General features: G+C 40.8%; 1 protein-coding gene and 1 pseudogene across 1 annotated transcript in view; one reads left to right on the top strand and one right to left on the bottom strand.

Annotated features, from left to right (window-relative positions):
• KIAA1217 (KIAA1217 ortholog) overlaps positions 1-19647 on the top strand; it is a 673163-nt gene that overhangs the window by 92190 nt on the left and 561326 nt on the right. The gene's annotated exons all lie outside the window — the stretch shown is intronic.
• On the bottom strand, positions 17806-19231 carry LOC105079244 (obg-like ATPase 1 pseudogene; annotated as a pseudogene).

Below are 19647 nucleotides of genomic sequence, written 5' to 3'. Positions count from 1 at the left end.
AAATAGACGACTCTGGTCTTCTCAGGCTGCAGCACACAATGTTGTCCCTACTGCTTTGAACTTGAAATTACAGTGAGCCCTGCAGAATATGTGTTGCAGAAGCACTTGACAAAATCAGATAATTCCGCCTACTTGGGAAGCAAGAGGATTCCTTCCCCCTTGCAAAAAGACAAAGTCCTAGTTCTTCTAAGAGCAGTGACAATTACATAACAGTCATTTAAAATGATTGGAAATCATTTTAATTGGTACTTACCTGAGAGGCTCGATCACTTTTCATTTCACCAACCCTCCGAAAATGAAATGGTGTATTGCCTCTCGTCGGCAGCTGTGAGAGTGTGATAAGACTGGATGATGTACACAAACGATTTCTTCTTCAGAAGAATTCATCCAGAAGAATTGTCATATTATTTTTAAATGGCTGTAGTTCTTTCTGAAACATGGCGAGAGATGTTTAAAGCTTCACTTGCATGACACATGATGGCTTTGCTCTTTGGTCATCCTGTCGCAGAATCGTGGGATGTGTTTGGGCTGGGACAGACTTTAGGGACTGTCTTTTCTAAGGTGCTTATTTTTTCTAATGAGATAACAGAGATTCAGAGAGGTGAGGTAACTTGTAGGATGTAAAGTGAATTTAATGGTAAAAGGAGCCTTCAGAAATCCCAACAATCACAGTATTATTATAATTAATTGTGAAGAAGGTTGATGGATGTGTGAAATTTCTTCACTGTTGACAATAGGACATTGGAGATGGGAGCAGTGGAGAGGAGACAGGCTGTTCAGAGAAGGAGTATTTCATTGACTTTGGTTACAGTGTTGAACTAGTACTAGTCTCATTTTGAGATAGCATTTCAGAAGCGTGTTTGGCTCATAGCAATGTAGGTTTTCCACATGTTTTCTACATGAAGTATAAGGGCCAGGCTCTCATTTTGAGCAGCTATCTGGGAAGGGATTAAAGGGGCTGGTGAAGTCCAAAGTGAAAAATCTTTTGCATTTATTTAAAACCTAAATTTTGAGTCACTCGTGTTTTCCAGACTTCCTCATGGTAGTCCTCCCGCCGTGAGAAATAGGAAGGAAGAATCAGCAATCTTCTTCCTCTTTTTTTTTTTTAATTGAAGTATAGCTGATTTATAATGTTGTGTTAGTTTCTGGAGTACAACATAGGGATTCAATTATGTGTGTATATATATACATATATATATATATATATATATATATATATGTATATATTCCTTTTCATATTATTTTTCATTATATGTTACTACAAGATATTGAATATAGTTCCCCATGCTATACAGAGGGTCATTTGCAGCCAGGTGGGGTCACATAACTAAGTTCTAATTTAGGTGCTATAAACAGAACTATTATTTGGGACCTCCAAGAGGGCTTCTAAAAGAGAAGGGCATGCCCTCCTCTGCCCATTCTCCTTCTTGCTGGAGGAGGTGGATGGAGCTCGAGGAGACCCTTGAACCCAAAAGTAATATGGGAAAGATGTGGAGCAGAAGGGACATGGGCCCATGGCAAGCTTGGCTCCCCTGCTGCTGGGCATCTTTAGGTGACAGAAGAATTAATGTCATTCTCATTTAAGCCACTACTACTTGGGGAATCTCTGGATATATGCAGCCATGTATGATCCTAAACAAGCTTTAAAATATTATGCAAAATGTTTAGCCCATATAGAAAAAAATCATCAGGCAAAAAGTTTTGCCAGTAGACACAAAAATATGATGTCGTTGTAAAGGGCAGTTTTCCTCCATAGCTTGAAAGCTTTCACATCATAATATTGAGGTTTTGAACCGGATTTCCCCTTACATGCTGGACGTGAGGCCTTGAGAGGAACGCAGGGCTGAATCTGAACTACCTGAGTCACTTATTGGCGCTGTTTTCTTGAATAAGCCAGCCTGACCCTGTCTCTCTGTAACATAAAGTTCTGTGAGGGAAGGTGTAGCTCAGTGGTAGAGCACATGCTTAGCATGCACCAGGTCCTGGGTTCAATCCTCAGTATCTCCATTAAAAAAATAATAAATAAGCAAACAAACAAACAAACCTAATTAGCCCTTCCAAAAAAAATTAAAATTAAATAAAAATTCTAGACTAAGTTGTCTCCATCAATTCTTCCAAGTGCGGTAGGCTGTACGTTTATAAACTTGCCTATTTCCTTGTAAAAGCACTGGAACTGATTCTGGCCCCAGTCACACGTGTACATAAAGGTTAGCAATACTTGTGGAGTGCCTGGTAAATGTCGATGATCACCCAGTTATGCATTATATGGGATATGTGTGTGTCAGGGAGAGGAGGGCCACAAAGCTCATTTTCAGGGAATTTACATTCTGATTATGCAGAACACGAGGCAAACAGCAAGTCATAAGATTTTGAATGGGCTTCCTTCTGACTCCTGTTTCAATGCTGTCTCTTCTGTCCCATGTTCCTTCTCTTACAGAGCTCCACATATTAAATTGACCCAGCAATGTGGTCTACAGAGCTCTTATGAAATTCCAAAAATTGTATTGAATACCACAAGCTACAATTCTACTCTATTACTCATCGAAGAATAATCTGCTTGCTATGGGAACGTTCAGCCTCTAATTAACATTAGCTGTGCTTTATCTCACTTATAAATCTACATGTCAATGAGGGCAAAGCATTTTATTAGTAACGGAATGCCCATGTGTCAAAAGAGTTGATGGAACAATTAAATAAGAAAAGACTTTCTGGAGGAGGTGAGTTTTGAGCTGGAGTTCTAGGGAGGTGACAAGTGTGGGTCGTCAGGGAAGTGGGGAAGTCGTCTTCAAGTCATCATGGGGAATGGATTTTCCCAAGGGGCAGAGTTGGGAATGATCATTGTGGCAGGTAGTGGCCAAGCTGGCCATGGGGACTGGGACCTGAGAACTTTCCTGCCATTCTTTTTTCTGCCCTGACTCTCTTATTAGCATGAAATACATCTTTTAAGCCCAGTGTTTGTGTTGAGCATGGAAGGAGCTCAAGTAGAAGAGAGATGGGTGAGAATGCAACTCTGGTGGAAGTCGTTTTAAAGATACAGAGCAAGAAATGGCGAAATCATCACTGCAAGAATGTGTCCCCTTTGTACAAAGATATTCCATCTGCGTATTTAGGTTTCATGCTTCACTGTGTGCTTATGTGGTGGAGATGAGATAAAGTTGCAGAAGGAACTTCGAATTGCCTGACTTTTGAAAGTTAAGTCAGCTGTGACTTTCCACTAATAAAGTATCTTCATGGGTTTAATTTTCTTCCAGTTCTGTGTGTGTGTGTGAGTGAGAGAGGGATTTAATGCAAAGGGAGTAAGTAGGCAGCTGATTTATTGCAAGCAGCGTATTTACCTGAGTGTATCGTCACTGAAACTAGCATAGGCATTAGAAGTGGGAAAATGCTACAGTGTTTAGTGTCAGCTCCCATCTCTTCCTTTTGCAGCACAAATATGCCTGGCAGAGTCATAATTGTTCCTCAGCACTGATTTGGACTTTGTCACAGGAATAAAGCCCAAAGCCACATGTTCAGATAACACGCCATGGTCTGCAGCAAACTGGATTGCCCAACCCAAAAGGAATGCAGGCACGTTACAACCCAATGTGATGCTGGTTGTGGTTTCCAGCAGAGGCCTGGAAGCAGCCCTCCCTCCCGGGTCTTCTTCCAGGCTCCTCTACAGTCTTGCTTATGCCTGGGAAATACCCAGGCACACCAGCAAACACAAATGATGGAGAAAACCTTGAGAAGAAATGAGCAGGGCCCTTTCCACTTTCCTTTCTTTTCATAGCTAATTTCTTGGATTGCTTTCATCCACTCTCCCCACATATTCATCCACATATACACTGGTGGCTGACATGAATTTGCTCCACAATGATTGTGTACAAAACACCATATTGCTGTATGTTTCTATATCTTATTAAATCTCAATTTTAACATCCGTTGGTGAGGCTAGCCAGCTACCCAGTATCAGTCATTCCTGGAGGCCTCTGCATATGAGAGGGACCCAGGAGTCCCTTGCTATTCTGCAGCGTAGAGGAATTGGGGAAGGGGCTCCAAGTTTGTAGGCCATTGTGGTCACTGCTGAGATGTGTGTTATGGTCTCTTGTGAGTCAGGAAGCCCTTCTCCTGCTGTACCAGGTGTGGGTGTGGACATCATTCTCCACATCAACCAAGGTCACAGCCTCTTGTGTTCAGGCTCCTGCATCCCAGACCTTCCCATCAGACATCCTGGACAGTCAGTGGGCCAGGGGGCAAGCCCTGCAGTGCCCTGCATTTACCACTCCAGTCTCCTAATTTCCAGGCTGTTTCTGCCATCTCTAAACTCAAAGCCACATCCATCTTTTTGGCTAGTAACAGATTCCAAAGCCTGGACAGAGTTATTTTTCAGGTTTCTGGCAATTTCTGTTTTCAACTCCTAAATCTGACATTTCAGGGATCCCTGAACTCAGAGCTCAAGCCTGTTTATCTAGAAGAAGGGGGTAAAATTTGCCTTATTTTTCCTGGATCCTACTGCAGTAGCAGAAACAAGAATATAAATTTGTGTCTTAATAGATTATCTTGCCACAGACATATTATAGGAATTTATGGCAGATGAAAAGATAAACAGGAATTTTTTTGATTAGTGGAAAATTGGCAACATTTTTAATTTATTTTATTGTTAACATTGATGTTGCTCGGTGTTATAAGATGCAAGGGTCTTCTTAAGGTTGATGTGACTGATAAATTGAGTCAACATCCAGAACTGACTGGTTATTTCTGCATCAAAGACCTACCAATCTCTTGTTCCATTTATAAATTCAGGTTAATTATTCTTCCTTTCTGGTCATGTACTGCAGGGTCCCATGTCCCTTGCATGCTAAAGAAGCAAATTGTTTTGCTTATGTCTCTTCCATGGATGGAGAGGTGTTTAGAAAAAGCCAAATGAGGAAGTTTTTTCCCTGAGAGTTTTGTTGAGAATAACGAACTAAGTTGGACAGTAATGATGTGAGCTTTGAGGAGTCCCTCTGGGTTGCTATGTCTATCCTTTGATCTGAAAACATGAGTGATTGAGAAATCAATTAGCACATTCACCATATGTCCAAACAGCCTAAAGTAAAGATGAGGGAGGTGATTTTTAAATTTATTAGGAGCCACTAACCCATGAACCGTTCCTCCCCAGCTTAAGCAGGGTCAACTATAATGCATATATACTGCATTAGTTTGCTATTGCTGCTGTAACAAACTGCTGCAAATTTAGTGGCTTAAGGCACTTATTTATTCTTTCACAGTCCTGGAGACCAGGAGCCCTGGTACAGCATGCCTCAACTGGGTCCTTTACTTAGAATCTCACTGGGACAAAACCAAGGTGTTGGCAGGACTGTGTTCCTTTCTACTTTCAAGCACATTCTGGTTGTTGATTGAAAGCAGTTCCTTGTGGCTGTAGGACTGTGCTTCCTTGCTGGCTGTCAGCTGGGGGCCACCCTTCATTCCTAGAGGCTCCTTCTGGTCCTGGCACAAGGCCCCTTCCATCACTTGACCCTCTCCAACTCACAGTCAATAAAAGCTTTGAATTCTTCTCACATTTAGAATCCCTCTGACTTGCTCTTTTGCTGTGTCCCTTCTGTGTCTAGCTGGAGAAAGTTCTTTACTTTTAAGGGCTCATTAAGTGTATTGGACCTACCCAGATAATCCAGGGTGATCTTACTCTCTTAAAATCCATAACTTTAGTCACACTTGCAAAACCCCTTTTGTCATGTAATTCAGCATATTCACAAGTTCCAGAGATTAGGGAATGGATATCTTTGGTGGTGGTGGTGGGAGGGGTGGTTGTCCTAATTATCAAAATGTCTTTTTGTAGAAAAAGAATTATAAAACAGTCAATTCAACTGCTTTTAACTTTGAAAACAAATCACTTTAAACTCTTCCATAAATGTAACAAAAATATTAACACTATTTTTCAGTTCCAAGTAATGGCAAGTTGGGATGGGCTTGGCAGAATGGAGGCAACATAGAATCTAGAAGAAAGAATTTATTTTAAAATGGGGAAAGGGAATAAGGAGAGAGCTTTATTGATGTAGGGAATCATAGCCACAGAAAAAGAAGATGAAAGAGGAGAGAGAGGACTGTCTGCTTTCCCCTGTTCATTGCAGCATTGTTCTCAGTAGCCAATACATGGAAACAGCCTAATATCTGTTGATGGTTGAATGGCTAAAGAAAAGGTGGTGTACATATACAATGAAAGAAGGAAATCCTGCCATTTGTAACAACATGGGTGGACCCAGAGGACATAATGCTAAATGAAATAAACCAGACAGAGAGAGACAAATATGGTCTCATTTATATGTAGAATCTAAACAAATCAAACTCATAGGACCAGAAAGTGGAACAGTGGTTACTAGGGGCTGGAGAGTCAAGGAAACAGGAGGAGGTTGGTCAAAGCATACAGACTTTCAGTTATAAGATCAATACATTCTGGGGATCTAATGTTCAGCATGGTGACTATAGTTAATAATATTGTGTTCTATACTTAAAGTTGGTAAGAGAGTAGATCTTAAGTGTTCTCATCACACCAATGTGTTAATTAACTTGATTATGGTAGAAATTCCAGTCTCTGTATATCTCAAACATCGTGTTTTACACCTTAAAAATACACAATTTTTATTTGTCAGTTATATATCAATAAAACTGGAAAAAGGAAAGCTATATAAAGCTATGTAAAGGAGAAAGCAGATGTGTGAAGTCAGTAGGCTTTAAGTGAAGACAATTGAAGGTCTTTGTGGTGTTTGGGGTATTTGTCATCTATTTGGTTGACCGTACTTCCTAGATCTCCTGAGACAGTTCCAGGTTGCTCTGGTTGTTCTGGCAGTATTTACTGGTAGCATCCCTTTCACTCGTAAGTGTCCTGATTTGGACCACATATTACATAGTAATCCTCCCTAAAGTAGGGTTCCATCTGGGAGATACATTAACTACTTAGCCTTTTTTTTTTTTTTTTGCACATTTTAACATGTTACCAGGACATCTGTTCTATGTGCATTGGCCTCAGAATTCTTTAAAATGTGTGAAATTCATCAGCGAATGACTCAGGTCCCTGGACTGAGTTTCTAATTCATGAATTTATCTTTTATTTCTATTTGTCTCTCACATTCACAGTCTGTGAACTTTATTAGTGGTATTAGAAAATGGCTGTACTGTTCTTCTTTAAACACATTTCCCCCTTTTTTTCAATATGTTATTGTATAACATATAGTTTAAAATGTAATCTTATGCTTTTTGGAGGGAGGAAACTGAAAACTCATTATATTTTGGATGTTTAGTTGAAATATGCTTTCTAGTATTTTAGGTTTTTCCAGATGAAAATCTCAGCTTTTCTTTATCATTTGGGTTCATTTTAAATTAGTAGACTCCTAAAACTCTTGGAATTTCCTTAAAGAGAAGAGTGATAAAAGGTATCTTTTATTATGTTAATGAGGTGAATTCTGGAAAGCCCCTAGGTCTCCTAAGGGTGGGGACTGATTTCCTGGGGACCCAACCATTGACTAGAGAGTTGGAACTTTTGGTCCCACAACCCAACCTCTAGGGAGAGGAGAGAGGCTGGAGGTTGAGTCAACTGCCAATGGCCAATGATTTAATTAACCTTGACTATGTAAGGGAGACTTGATAAAAACCCTAAAGTACAGGATTAGAAGAGCTTCTGGGTTCGTGAATATGTGGAGGTGCTGGGAGAGTGATGTGCTGGGAGAGGGCATGGAAGCTCTGTGCCCTTTCCCCAGACCTTGCTCTATTACATCTCTTCCATCTGGCTGTTCTTGAGTTATGTCCTTTTACAATAAACCAGTAATCTAGTAGATAAACTGTTTCTCTGAGTTCTGTGAGTCACTCTAACAAATTAGTGGAATCCAATGAAGGGGGTCATTGGAACCTGGGATCTGTAGCCTGTCAGTCACAAGCACAGGTGACAACCTGGTCTTGCAATTGGCCTCTGAAGTGTTGGGTGATCATAGTGTGAGAGTAAAGGAGAAACACAGCAGGGAGCCTGAGATTTCTCTAAACTGGAAGGGAGCATTAAAAGTTTGTGGGATGAAGGAATGAGAATATCACTAGAGGGGACTTAAATCTCAGCAATCATGAGTGACTTGGGCCAGGAGACATTTCAGAAAACTCTGAACTATGGCATGAAACAAGACACTGGACAAGAGCATTTAAAAAATAGTAACCAGGAACAAGTTGGCCTTTTGAGAATTGGGGAAGTCTAAGAAGAGCTTTAAAGTGACACAGACCCAACAGAGAAGAACAGCAACAACAAACCAAAGGGAGCTCTCTAGGTGCCTGGCATGGTAGAAACCCTGGGTCGTCAAATACTTAAACTGGAGCACAGTTTGTCTGGAGGTCAGCACCACGGACAGAGGCATCTGGAAGGTGCCATAAAGGAGGCACCAAAGGACTCCCACCCCCATCCCAGGGACTGTGACCCTGTCCTCAAATCACCAATCAAAGCTATTTTCTTTTATTCCACAAAACATGCAACACAAAGGAGATTTTGGCTACCCTTGAGAAGAATTACTAACATTAATCTCTTGCGGTAAGACCTTTCAACTAGGAACATTTGCTATTGAAATGATAAATCTGCTATAATAAGAAAATTCTAGTGTTTCTGGCCCAGTTATGAAATTTCAAATTTCTAATCTTTTTTGCAAAAGCATTTTTTATTAGTGCTTTAGCTAATGGTCATAAAATACTTCTTTTAGTAAACCATGAGGATGTAACTGGAAAAAAGTTTTTAAATATAATAAAACAATATAAAAAGAATATTACATCTAAATGGACAAAATCTTCCATCACAAAGTTAGGGTTCTGGTCAGGCTGGATGTCGAGGACTAGGTTCACATATTAGCATACCAGACACCTCTAGGGGTAAGGTGATGGTAACTAGTAATTTTTGAACTCAGCTTATGTACCACAAACTGTGATAGGGATTTCTCATTAATCTCACTTAATCCTCATCAACATCCCCCCCTCCCACAGGTTGATACTACATCCCCACTTGGGACATGCAGATACTGAATATCAGAGAGGGTGAGCAACTTGTCTGAGGTCACACAGCTGCTACGGAACAAAGCCAGCATTTGGTCCATCTACATTCTGCCATGTTACCAGACCTGGGTAATGCACACCACACCATTTTAATCTATGGAAAATTGAATATATCCCTTATTCACTATTTCCTAAAGGCATTACAATTCAGAATAATACACAGATATTCAGAACTACAATGTAGTCCATGAAAACCTATTTTACTTAAACCAATATTGAAACTATCTAATAATCAAATAACCAGTCCTGCAGAGTGTAATAACTGTAAGGCAAGAGCTTTATACATGGTTTAAAAACCAAAAGCAGCCTGAAATACAGCCTCATTAAAGCCAGAGTTAGTTTTCCTATCGGTCACTTGCTCTTTTATTTATCACCATTATTTACACATGTTTTCACAACACAGATTAATTAGCATTCAAATATGAATATGACTTCTAAGAACTTAAAACTATTTAAAATCAAGGGATGTTCCGTGCAAGGAACAGGGACAAGACCAAATATATATATTTCTTATTATAAATCACTATAGTATACCTCCTAAGAATAGACTCCTGTCATGGGCACTATAGGGAAACAAAAGAGGAATATGATTTGGTACCTGACTTCAAGAAGCTTAGAATCAGGTGAGAAGTGAGAGAGGGAGTTCAGTAAGCAGATTTGGGAAAGGGAGGCAGGTATACACAGGTACACGCTGAGTGTTGTAGGAGAAGTGCAAATAGTGTGCTATGTGAACCTGCAGCAACGACTCGGCCCTGGGGCCGGGCGCCACAGCCAGGGGCCCATTGGCGACATGGTGATGCACAGGTTGGTAAAAGAATTTTTCAGAAATAAAGTATGGGAATAGAAAGGAGTCTATGAGGTCACACTGTCATAGACAATAGCGGGCCACCCAGACAAGAGGTGTCTTTTATGAGCACTGAGGGCCAGCTGTTGGGGTCTTTTCTAAGGCAGGGTCACAAGGTGCCTGATCTGCTTGTGCCCAAGTCTCTGATTGGTTGTAGGTGAAGTAAACAGTTTAGAGTCCATGGAGGGTGGTGGGGTTTGACTCTGATAAGGTGGGCTGAAACAAGCCAGCCTGAGCATTGCCTAGGGCTATTAGTTTGTTGAAGGAAACACGCCCAGTAAAGAATGTACTTTATTTAGCTCAGGAATGGGGGTCATAGGACTTTGAAGGATGTCAATTGGCCAGACACCTGGCTGCATGGAAGATTCACCCAGGAATGCTTTTCAACATCTTGGTGCACACACTCGATCTCAGTCATATTCAGAAGCCCTGGGGATGGAGGTCAAGGTATCAGGATTTTAAAGTCCCCAGGCGATTCCAGTGTGCAGATACAGTTGAGAACCACTGGCCTAAAGACAAGCCTCACAAATTCTAATTAACTGGCTCTGCAGCAGGGTGACAGCCACGTCTTTGGAACCTTTATTTCCAACTGATTTCATGCTCCTCATGCTCCATAGTGGATGTTGATGACGACCTGCTTCAGGGTTGGTAGGACCTTGTATAATTAGTATACACTCAATAAACACTCATTTGTGAGTAGATGAATACCCACTTGTTTTAATGCCCCCCCTCTTTGAACAGCAAACATTTGTTGAGCACCTGCTATGTTTGGGGCACTGTAAGTGGTGGGGATATGGCAGCAAGTACAACTGCATCTCTGCACGGATGCTCTGTTTCCCACACCATGCCTTCCCCTCCATTGGAACCATCCAGGGAGTCTGTTAGCTGAGCAGGCTCTTGGCTCCCTCACCAGCCTATCATGGAGTCCCTGGGTGTGAGGTCCAAAGATCTTCTTTGTTCACAAAGCTGCCCAGATGACTCCAATTGCATGAGAGCCAGAAAGCCCTTACAAAGTTTCAGTGCAGGACAGAGCAGGGAGAGGAGAGCTGCCATGCACCCTCGGAGAGATTGACTTCCACAGGACCCAGGAAAGGGTGCTGGGAGGGAGTGGCCTCTGAGCTGGGTCTTCAAGGATGATTATTGGCTCACACGGAGGAAATGGGAGGGAGAGCATTTCAGGCAAAAGGAAAACTCCCAGTCGAGTTGCAGAGACACGAACAGACACAGTACGTTGAGGAGCCGGAGGCCAACTGTGAGGGGCCGTTTGTGATCTGAAGTTAATTAACCTTTATTGATTTCCTGCAATGTTCTGAGCACTGTGCCCCAGGAGGGTAAGACTGCTCGAGAACAGAGTGTTCCTTGGTCTGGCTCCAAGGCTCTTGTTTGGTTGGCCAGAGTGATGCCCTATCACTGCCAAGCTCTGGGAGTCTCCCAAGAACCCAGCTTCATGGGGTTATAAAGCCACATTTGGGGGTGGCAGTGTTTCTGCAGGAAAGGCACAGAACTCTGGCTTGTGTCACCGGGATCACTTCTTCCTGATGCAGCCCCAGCGGGTGCGGTAGGGACTCCCCATCCCCAAACTTCTGAAGGCGCCGAAGGAGGCAGAGTCTGGTGTAGGAGGGTGGGCGTGGGGCTTGGCTGGCAAGACGCTCATGGAAGTCACAGCTGGTGATCCGGGGAAGCTGGTTGTTTGGTTTTATAAAACTATTAATGCCGGGCTATAAACATTTTGAGGAAAATGGCTTTGGAAACCTAACCTGGAATTTGAACCACTATTTACACATTTTTGCCTAAGGGAAAGAGTAAACCATGGTCCAAAAACTAAAATGTTTTTGAGTAACAATAGCTATTTATTGATTACTGATCAGGCACCAACGCTCTATGTGCTACACTTTCATTACTCCTGGTCTACTTTTCTCCCAGCCCTCCGAGATGTGTGGCATTACTCTATCTGCTTTACTGATCATGGGATTTGTGAGTGACAGACTGGGGATTTGAATCCAGGTGCGTGTAGCTACTAAAAGCTGAGTGTGTAACAACAATGCCAGGCTACTTTTGGAATGTGGCTTTTGATTAAATTAGTGATTTCCTCTGCCTTCTTATTTTACATACACATCTCACAGTGTCTGTAGAGGCTTTGGTGAGTCATTAATGTAAAACAGGTTGAAAATAAATAAAATGCCCCAGAATAAGTAGGAAGAAAAATACTACTTTCTTTCCTTTATCCTTCTACATCACTCACTGCTGTACAAAAAAAATCCCTCCTCCCAAGAACTTTTGCTTCAAAGTGCTCGATAAAGGGTAAGACAATGTAACATTATTCAATTTGGCAGGAATTGCAGCTGAAGTTGAATATCAGATTCTTCTGTTCCAAGGTGTATTTTCAGATACAGTGCCTAGAAGATGATTCTGATTCTGTAAAACAAAATTTAGAAGGTTAAGATGAATTCAACTGAGTTATGAAAACAAATGCTGTGATTTACTAAGTATATTCCTTGATCATCTGGTTTTTTTTTTTTCCTGTCTGATATTTAGATAATTGTCTGGGGCTTGAATAAAGGTTTATACCTAGCTATCTGATGGTGATGCCTGAAGGGGAAAGTAAACTGTTGTCTCTGTCGATTCTGTTTGAAGGCATCATGTCCACAGGTGAAATGCAGAGGTTGCTTTGGCTAAGAACTTGTAGCTGAAATACACCAAAGGGGAACACTGTAGAAACAAAACTCCTTCACAGTGATCTGGAATTTCAGTAGTCTTCAGTTATTAAATATTTGCTCTTTTTTATTCAAAAGTTTAATTATTTGCACATTGACAATTTTCTGCTTGGCTTGGCATTTAATCCAACTGCTCTATGTTTATTCATTGCGGAGTCTAAATATGGTCTCACTTTCTAAACTATTACTGATCTTTATAGTCATTTAATATGATTTAATTATATCATATTATTTAAATAATGCTCTCCTGAGTGCCTTCTGTGTAGCAGGTATTTGTAATCTTTTCATGCATGTGGTAATTTCAGGTACCAAAGGGTTAACAAAGCATTGCACAGTTGTTAGACATTTCAAAATATTTATAGTGAAGATATGAATTTACATGACCTCTGAGTAAAAAGAAATTAATTGAGCTCATGGTGTGAAACTAAATAAATCAGTGAGAAGAAAAACCGGCAGGGTTTACTAGTGGAAGTAATTAGATCAAAAGGATTCTTCTGCATTGTCCTAAGTTGCCTCTGTTTGTTTCTGAATGGCTGCTAATGTTTAAATTTCTGAGCTGCCAGATTTTTACTGTTTTGCCAACAACATTTTCTCCACTCCAAGCATTACTGGAAAACTAATCAGATGCAATAATTGATTTAACAACAGAATGATTCAATAGTTGCAATCTTCCGTAAAATCTCCCTTCTTCATTCTTAAGGTAAATTATCAATTTAGGGGATCTTTGCAGAAAAGCATCTTTCTTTGCTCCCTTAAAAAGAAGTTCTCTGCACTCCAATTTGTTTTGGGCTAAAATGTTCCACCTACGGAGCCCTGTGCTAGGATATTAACACTTCATTGACAACCAAGTCTATGATGGTAGTCCCGTATGATAATTACATGGTTGTTTAAAATTGCTTATAATCAAAATGATGTGATCTTGATAGAAGAGGGCCTTGTCCAGGACTGACTGAGAAGAGTTTAGTTGTAGAGGCTGTGTGCTTGTCTGTTGTTGTGATGAAGTGTCCAGTGTTTCGCTTTCTGGAAGCTTCGCTCTGTCTGACCCACACACCTAAGTCCCAGTCGTCTGATGTGCAACATGCAAATCACCCCTTACAGTCATGTATAATATTCATAAATACATGTGTATAATTATATTGATATGTATATATGCTTAATGACCAGAGGAAGTACCAAATAGACATGAAAACTGCAGATTTCACGTCAAGTCTGGATGGCTCCTCCAGTGCTCAGAGACACTGAGTGTGGCACAGAGCTAGTAGTGAGGGAGTGGGATGGGGTGGGCAGGAGACACCACTCTGGGGAGTCCTGAGCTGAGTTGACTCCTTCTTCTGGAACGTGTCTTCTCTGTGGATTCCGGGATTGTCAGCTGTTCCTTTCGAAACAGCTGAGGACACTCTCGATCTCTACATGCCACCACTCTTGCCAACTGTCCGCACAGCTGTTTTTTCAACTCCCCACTTACACACTTAAGGAATTTTTCTTAGAAATGTAATGTGTGTATTGATCATAAAATTTGAATAGTATAGAGATGATCATATAGAAAATAACCACCTCCTCCCCTAAGGGGATCCTTGGTCTCCTCCCATTTTCTCTCTCAGGTGTTCCCTTGGTTACCTCCAGACTCATCCCAGGTGATGTGCTGATGCGTACATCTCTTGATTTTTCATTCTGTGCTATACTCTTTAACTTTATGCAATATATATTGATTCTGTGCTGTGAAAGATGAGGAATTTAGCATGCTTGTATGATTTATAAAAGGATTTTATTCTTATTAATGATCCAGTTATTAATTGCTTTTTATAATGCTAAATAATGTACGCATATCTTTTTCTTTATACATCAACCTCAGGCATTACACCTAGTCCTCAATACATCTGTAAAATGGGAATAACTATAATACCAACTTTATAAGGCTGTTATAAGAATTAAATGAGAGAATCCTTTCAAAGTGTTTAGCAAGGGCCCAGCACTTAGTGAATTCTCAATAAATTAGGCCAGTATTCCACGTGGGCAACCCCCAACCTCCAGCTCCTACCGCCTCTCAGTGAGCATCCACCCTGGTCAGCTGGAGTGTGACTTGTACGTTATCACTGTTTATGTACATTCTCAGCTGCAGCTTTTTGAATTGACATAAAAATAATTTCCCATCTTCACCTGATGACTAGGGTCATGAGCTCATTAATAGCCCAGTTTGTTATATTTGAAGGCATTCTCTTGAGCCCTTTGCTTCTCTGTTCAAATTTGGGCAGATTACTTTCTAGGTCTATGGCAGAGTGATCATTCTGGCTCTCTTATTGTAACATGAGTAGGGAAGGACTTGCTGGAAGTGATATTCAAGCAAGACTTGAATAAGGGAGAGGAGAATTCTAAGCAGAGGAAAGAAGTGCAAAGGTCCTATGGCAGAAGGAGCTTTGCCTACTTGGGACACAAGAAGGGGGCCAGTGCAGCTGGAGTGAGTGCAGTGAACAATCAGGGTGGAAGTGATGGAGGTTATTAGGATCTTGAAGATTCACTAAATGGATTAGATGTGGACTAAACTAGAAAGAGAGAAATCAAGAACAACTCCAATAATTGTGTTGTATTGGAATGGTTGGGTTGCTGTTCACTAAGATGGCAAAGAATTCAGGAAGAGCAGATTTGGGCCATGTGGGTTCGGTGGGGATGTGGCAGGAAGGGGCAGAGAGCAAGAGTTTAGTTTTAGACGTTTTCATTTAGAATGCCTACAAGATATCCAAGTGGAGATGTGAAGTAGGAAGTTGGGTATCCAAGTGGAGATGTCAGGTGGGAAGTTGGCTTTGGGACAGTCATCTAATCTGGGAGTTGTCCATGGTTGTTAGGCCAGGAGATGAGTGAAGTCGTGGAGGAAGAGAATGTGAACAGAGAAGAGAATCAACAAGGCTGAGGGTCAAGTTCTTGGTTATGCCCATGTTTAGAGGTGGAGGAGATGAAGAGGAGCCTATAAAGAAGATGAGAAAGAGGCCATTGAAATATGAGAAGAAGGTGTTCGTGAAGCCAAGTGAAGAAAACATTTCAGAGGAAAGTGTAAAAGAATTGCAAAGAGGATTCAAAAAGAAGACAGCGTGATTAAAAACAGTAGGAAAAAGAATACGAGGGTTGAGAACTGACTTCTGGATTTAGTAAAACGGAGCTCATTGGTATACTTCATAAACTCTAAGTGATTTTATTTTAGCTTTTCTAGGGAGAGACAGAGGACCATCCCCAATCCTTGGGGCATATTTATTCCCAGAGATGATGAACAATTCAGCACCTGCCAGCATCTGCATTAGCACTCTGCAGGACTGTGCTTTAGCCATTGATGATTCCACTATGTTCCTGGTCCAGGGTGATACTAGCTTCTTTAAAAGCCTGGCTATGTTTTGTTGTTTGCTCTTTTTCTATTTGGTCACATTGGCATGTGTTTAGCAAAGTGAGAGTGTGAGAAATTATGGATCTACTGTACCATTTTGACTGAAATTTCTTTCTGCTAAGTCCTTAACTTCTTTACTAAATATTTCTTTTATCTTCTTCCTTACCTGCCTCACCTGCTTCACCTGCCTCACCACTGGTGATAGGAAAAATCCTATGAGTGGTCACTTTCTTAAATGGAGAGCCTTTTCTTTCCCATTCTGTGTACAACTGGATTGGTGAAGTTGGTGTTTTACCATACCACACAGCCACAAAAATTCACTTCTCCTTAATTTATATTCATCTCATTTGATACACTCCTTTCTGTCTCTTCTGGTTTTTGCCACTTACAGACCTCCTGGCCACTCCCTGTTATAAGCTGAACTGTGCCTCCCTCTCCAAATTCGTAAGGTGAAGTCCTACACCCCACCCCCCGGTACATTAGAATGTGACTGTATTTGGAGATAAGGTCTTTAAAGAGGTGAATAACATTAAATTAGGTCATTGAGGTGGGCCCTAATCCAATATTATTGATCTCTGTATAAGAAAGTGAAACTGGGACACAGACTTACAGAGGGAAGACCATGTAAAGACACTGGGAGAAGACAGCCATCTGCCCTGCCAACACTTTGATCTTGCACTTCTAGCCTCCAGAATTGCGAGAAAGTTAATTTCCCTTTTGTAAGCCAGTGTATGGTGCTTCATTATGGCAGCCCTAGCAGACTAATAGACCCCTCTCATACATGGAAGATTTTGGCACTTATTTCACAGACCTCTCCACTCCCATCCTGCCTTCCTCCTGGCTGACTTCAGTGTCAGCGGAAATGGTCCTTTGAATACCCTGGTAATTTTTATTACCTTGAGGTCCTCCTTCACTCTGTTCAAGCCAAGCACTCCCAAATCCATCCTCTGATTTTCACTCAGGATAGTTTCACGTTGGAAATGACATGTCCCCCCTCACAGCGTTCTCACTCAGTCATTTTTAATATCCTGATTCTTCAACCACGTCATCATATTGGCTGTTATCCACTAGATTTTCTCCCTGATCTTTTGGAAGCTCTTCATGACTTCCTCCTCACCTACCTTGGACTCCGTGACCCAGTCCTTCAACCAAACTCTACCAGCAGCCCGAGCCCTCTTGTTCTACTATCTTCCTGTTACATCTTGGCAAGTCCTAAACCTGGATGAATCTGAAAGCCTGTCTTCTCCATGTCTGCAACTGGGACACACTGTAATTGGCTTAATGATGGTTGGACATATGGGGACTGTTTCCTGTTTTCTATTATTCAGTAAGACTTTGGTGAATATCATTCCCTGTACATATATCTTTGTGTGTTTCTCTCTGTGCTACTTAACCCAAATAAGTACCTAGCAGTATAGTTACAGGATCCAAAGGTTTAAGACTTTCAAAATACAACATCAGATTGCCTTTCACTAAGCTTGTAGTGATTTTTCATCATTGAGGCATGAGAATGCATATTTCACTACAAATTTCCCAGAGTTGAGAAAAATGAATTTAAAAAAAATTTTTTTTTTTGCTGGTTTTGTCAAATGTTTTATTGAGCATAGACATCTGGAGTACTGTAAAACATGCATTACCTGTAGATTCAAAAAGGAGCAAGCCACATTATCCTCACTGTCAAATGTGTCAGGCTTGGCAAATACATGACGGAGATTAATGAAGTATCATGAGAGTAATATGGTTCCTGAAAAGCTTCGACAATTTGGAGTAGGGTCTTAATCACATGAAAAGCAAAGCTGTTGACAGTTAGTGAACTTGCATTTCATTGGAGGTACACAGTATTTTAATTTTAAAACAAATAAAAATAATTCTGTTTGTAGAAAAGTTCCATCCCCCCCAACTCTATTTGCCCCTTCAGTTTTCAGAAATTTTAATTTTAAAAAAAGCATATGCCTTTTGGAACTTGCATGTTTATCTGATCAATAATTAAAATTTATTTCTTCTTCGGTTGCTGAGGTGTATTAAATTTGAAGAAGATAATATCTCCATCTTCAACAATGTAATTTCTGCCTTGTTGTCTGTACTTTCCAGCAGCCTTGACCGCGTTTTCAGAAACTTCCTCTTTAAAATCTTCATATTTTGTTACATCAGCCATAATGAATCCTTTTTCAAAATCTGTGTGAATCGTTCCTGCAGCTTGAGGAGCCTTCGTCCCTTTCCTGATGGTCCATGCACGCACTTCATCTGGGTCTGCATTGAAAAAGTATTCTAGTTGGAGTGCTGCAAGCCCAGCCTTAATGATCTTTGGCAAAGCGCTTTGTGTCATGTTCGCTTCCAGATACTTCTGTCTCTCCTCAGCACTCAATTCTTGCAACTTGAGTTCCAAGGCCCCACTAAAAGGAATGACCAAGGCACCTGGGTCATACTTGTCCACCCACTCTTTAATTTTTATCAACCATTTGTTTTTCTTTCTAATGTAGTCTTTTTCAGAAAGATTAATGAAGGAGACCATTGGTTTTGAAGTCAGAAATAAGTGTTTATTCAACACTTCAATCTCTGTCCTTGTGATCACGATAGAAGCAAACAGGTTTCTTTTGATCTATAACCCAGGATTTGACTTTGCACGTTATGTCATATTCAGGTTTTAGTTTTTTATCTCCTCCTCTCACAGCCACTTTTTCTAGTTTATCTATAATGGGCCAAATCATTCCCTCATCTTTAAGCTGAAGTTCTTCGTGTATCATTTCTGTATCTCGAATAGGATCTACACTTCCTTCAACATGCCTCATATCATCATCTTCAAAAGCACGTGTTAGATGAAAGATTCCATCACAGGCACTAATATGTGACAAGAAGGCGTTTCCCAGGCCTTGCCATTGTGAGCTCCTTTCACGAGACCAGCAATATCCACTACATGTAGAAAGGCAGGAATTTTGCTTGCTGGCTTGTGGTACTGGCAAAGAAAGTCAGAACTTTCATCGGGCACAGGTACTCTGCTCTCATTCAGATCAATAGTGCAGAATGGGAAGCTTTCTGCTGAAGCTTGACTATTGGTTAATACATTGAAGAAGGTAGATTTACCAACATTTGGCAATCCAACAATACCAATTTTCAAGGAGGTTCCAAATCGTCCAATGATTGGAGGTGGTTTAATTCCATCACTTCCCTTTTTGGGAGGCATCGTGCTCGGGGCGGGCGATGACACAGGGTCCCAGCAGCAGCAGGAGATGGGTCCTGCCAGGGGCGGGAGGCGGGGAGGAAGGAGAGATTGCAGGCCAGGCCCCTCCACCAAGCAGCACGCACATCAGCAGCAGCCCAAAAGTTTTAAATTGCCTAATCAAATGACAAATGATGCTTTTCAAACATTTTCTTTCATTGCTAGGAAGAGAATAGATTTACATATTTATTGACAACTTGTTTTCTTGTTTTTTGTTTCATTCTATTTCAAGTGTTTGGGGGTTTTTTTTCCATTAATTTTGTAAAAAATATTTTTTTCTCATTAATTGTTTGATATATTGTTGACTCAAGACTTTCTTAACTCATAAATGTTCTATTATGAGTTTGATTATTGTTTCAATAATCTACTATTTACTCTTACTTCATCTTTAGGACTACCAATTACACATACACAAGGAATTTTTTCCATTTCATATTTGTCATGCTCT

This window comes from Camelus bactrianus, chromosome 35 (assembly GCF_048773025.1).
Source record: "Camelus bactrianus isolate YW-2024 breed Bactrian camel chromosome 35, ASM4877302v1, whole genome shotgun sequence".
Lineage (NCBI taxonomy): Eukaryota > Metazoa > Chordata > Mammalia > Artiodactyla > Camelidae > Camelus > Camelus bactrianus.
Note: the sequence above shows the minus strand (reverse complement) of the source record. Positions and strands in the feature narration are given on the sequence as shown.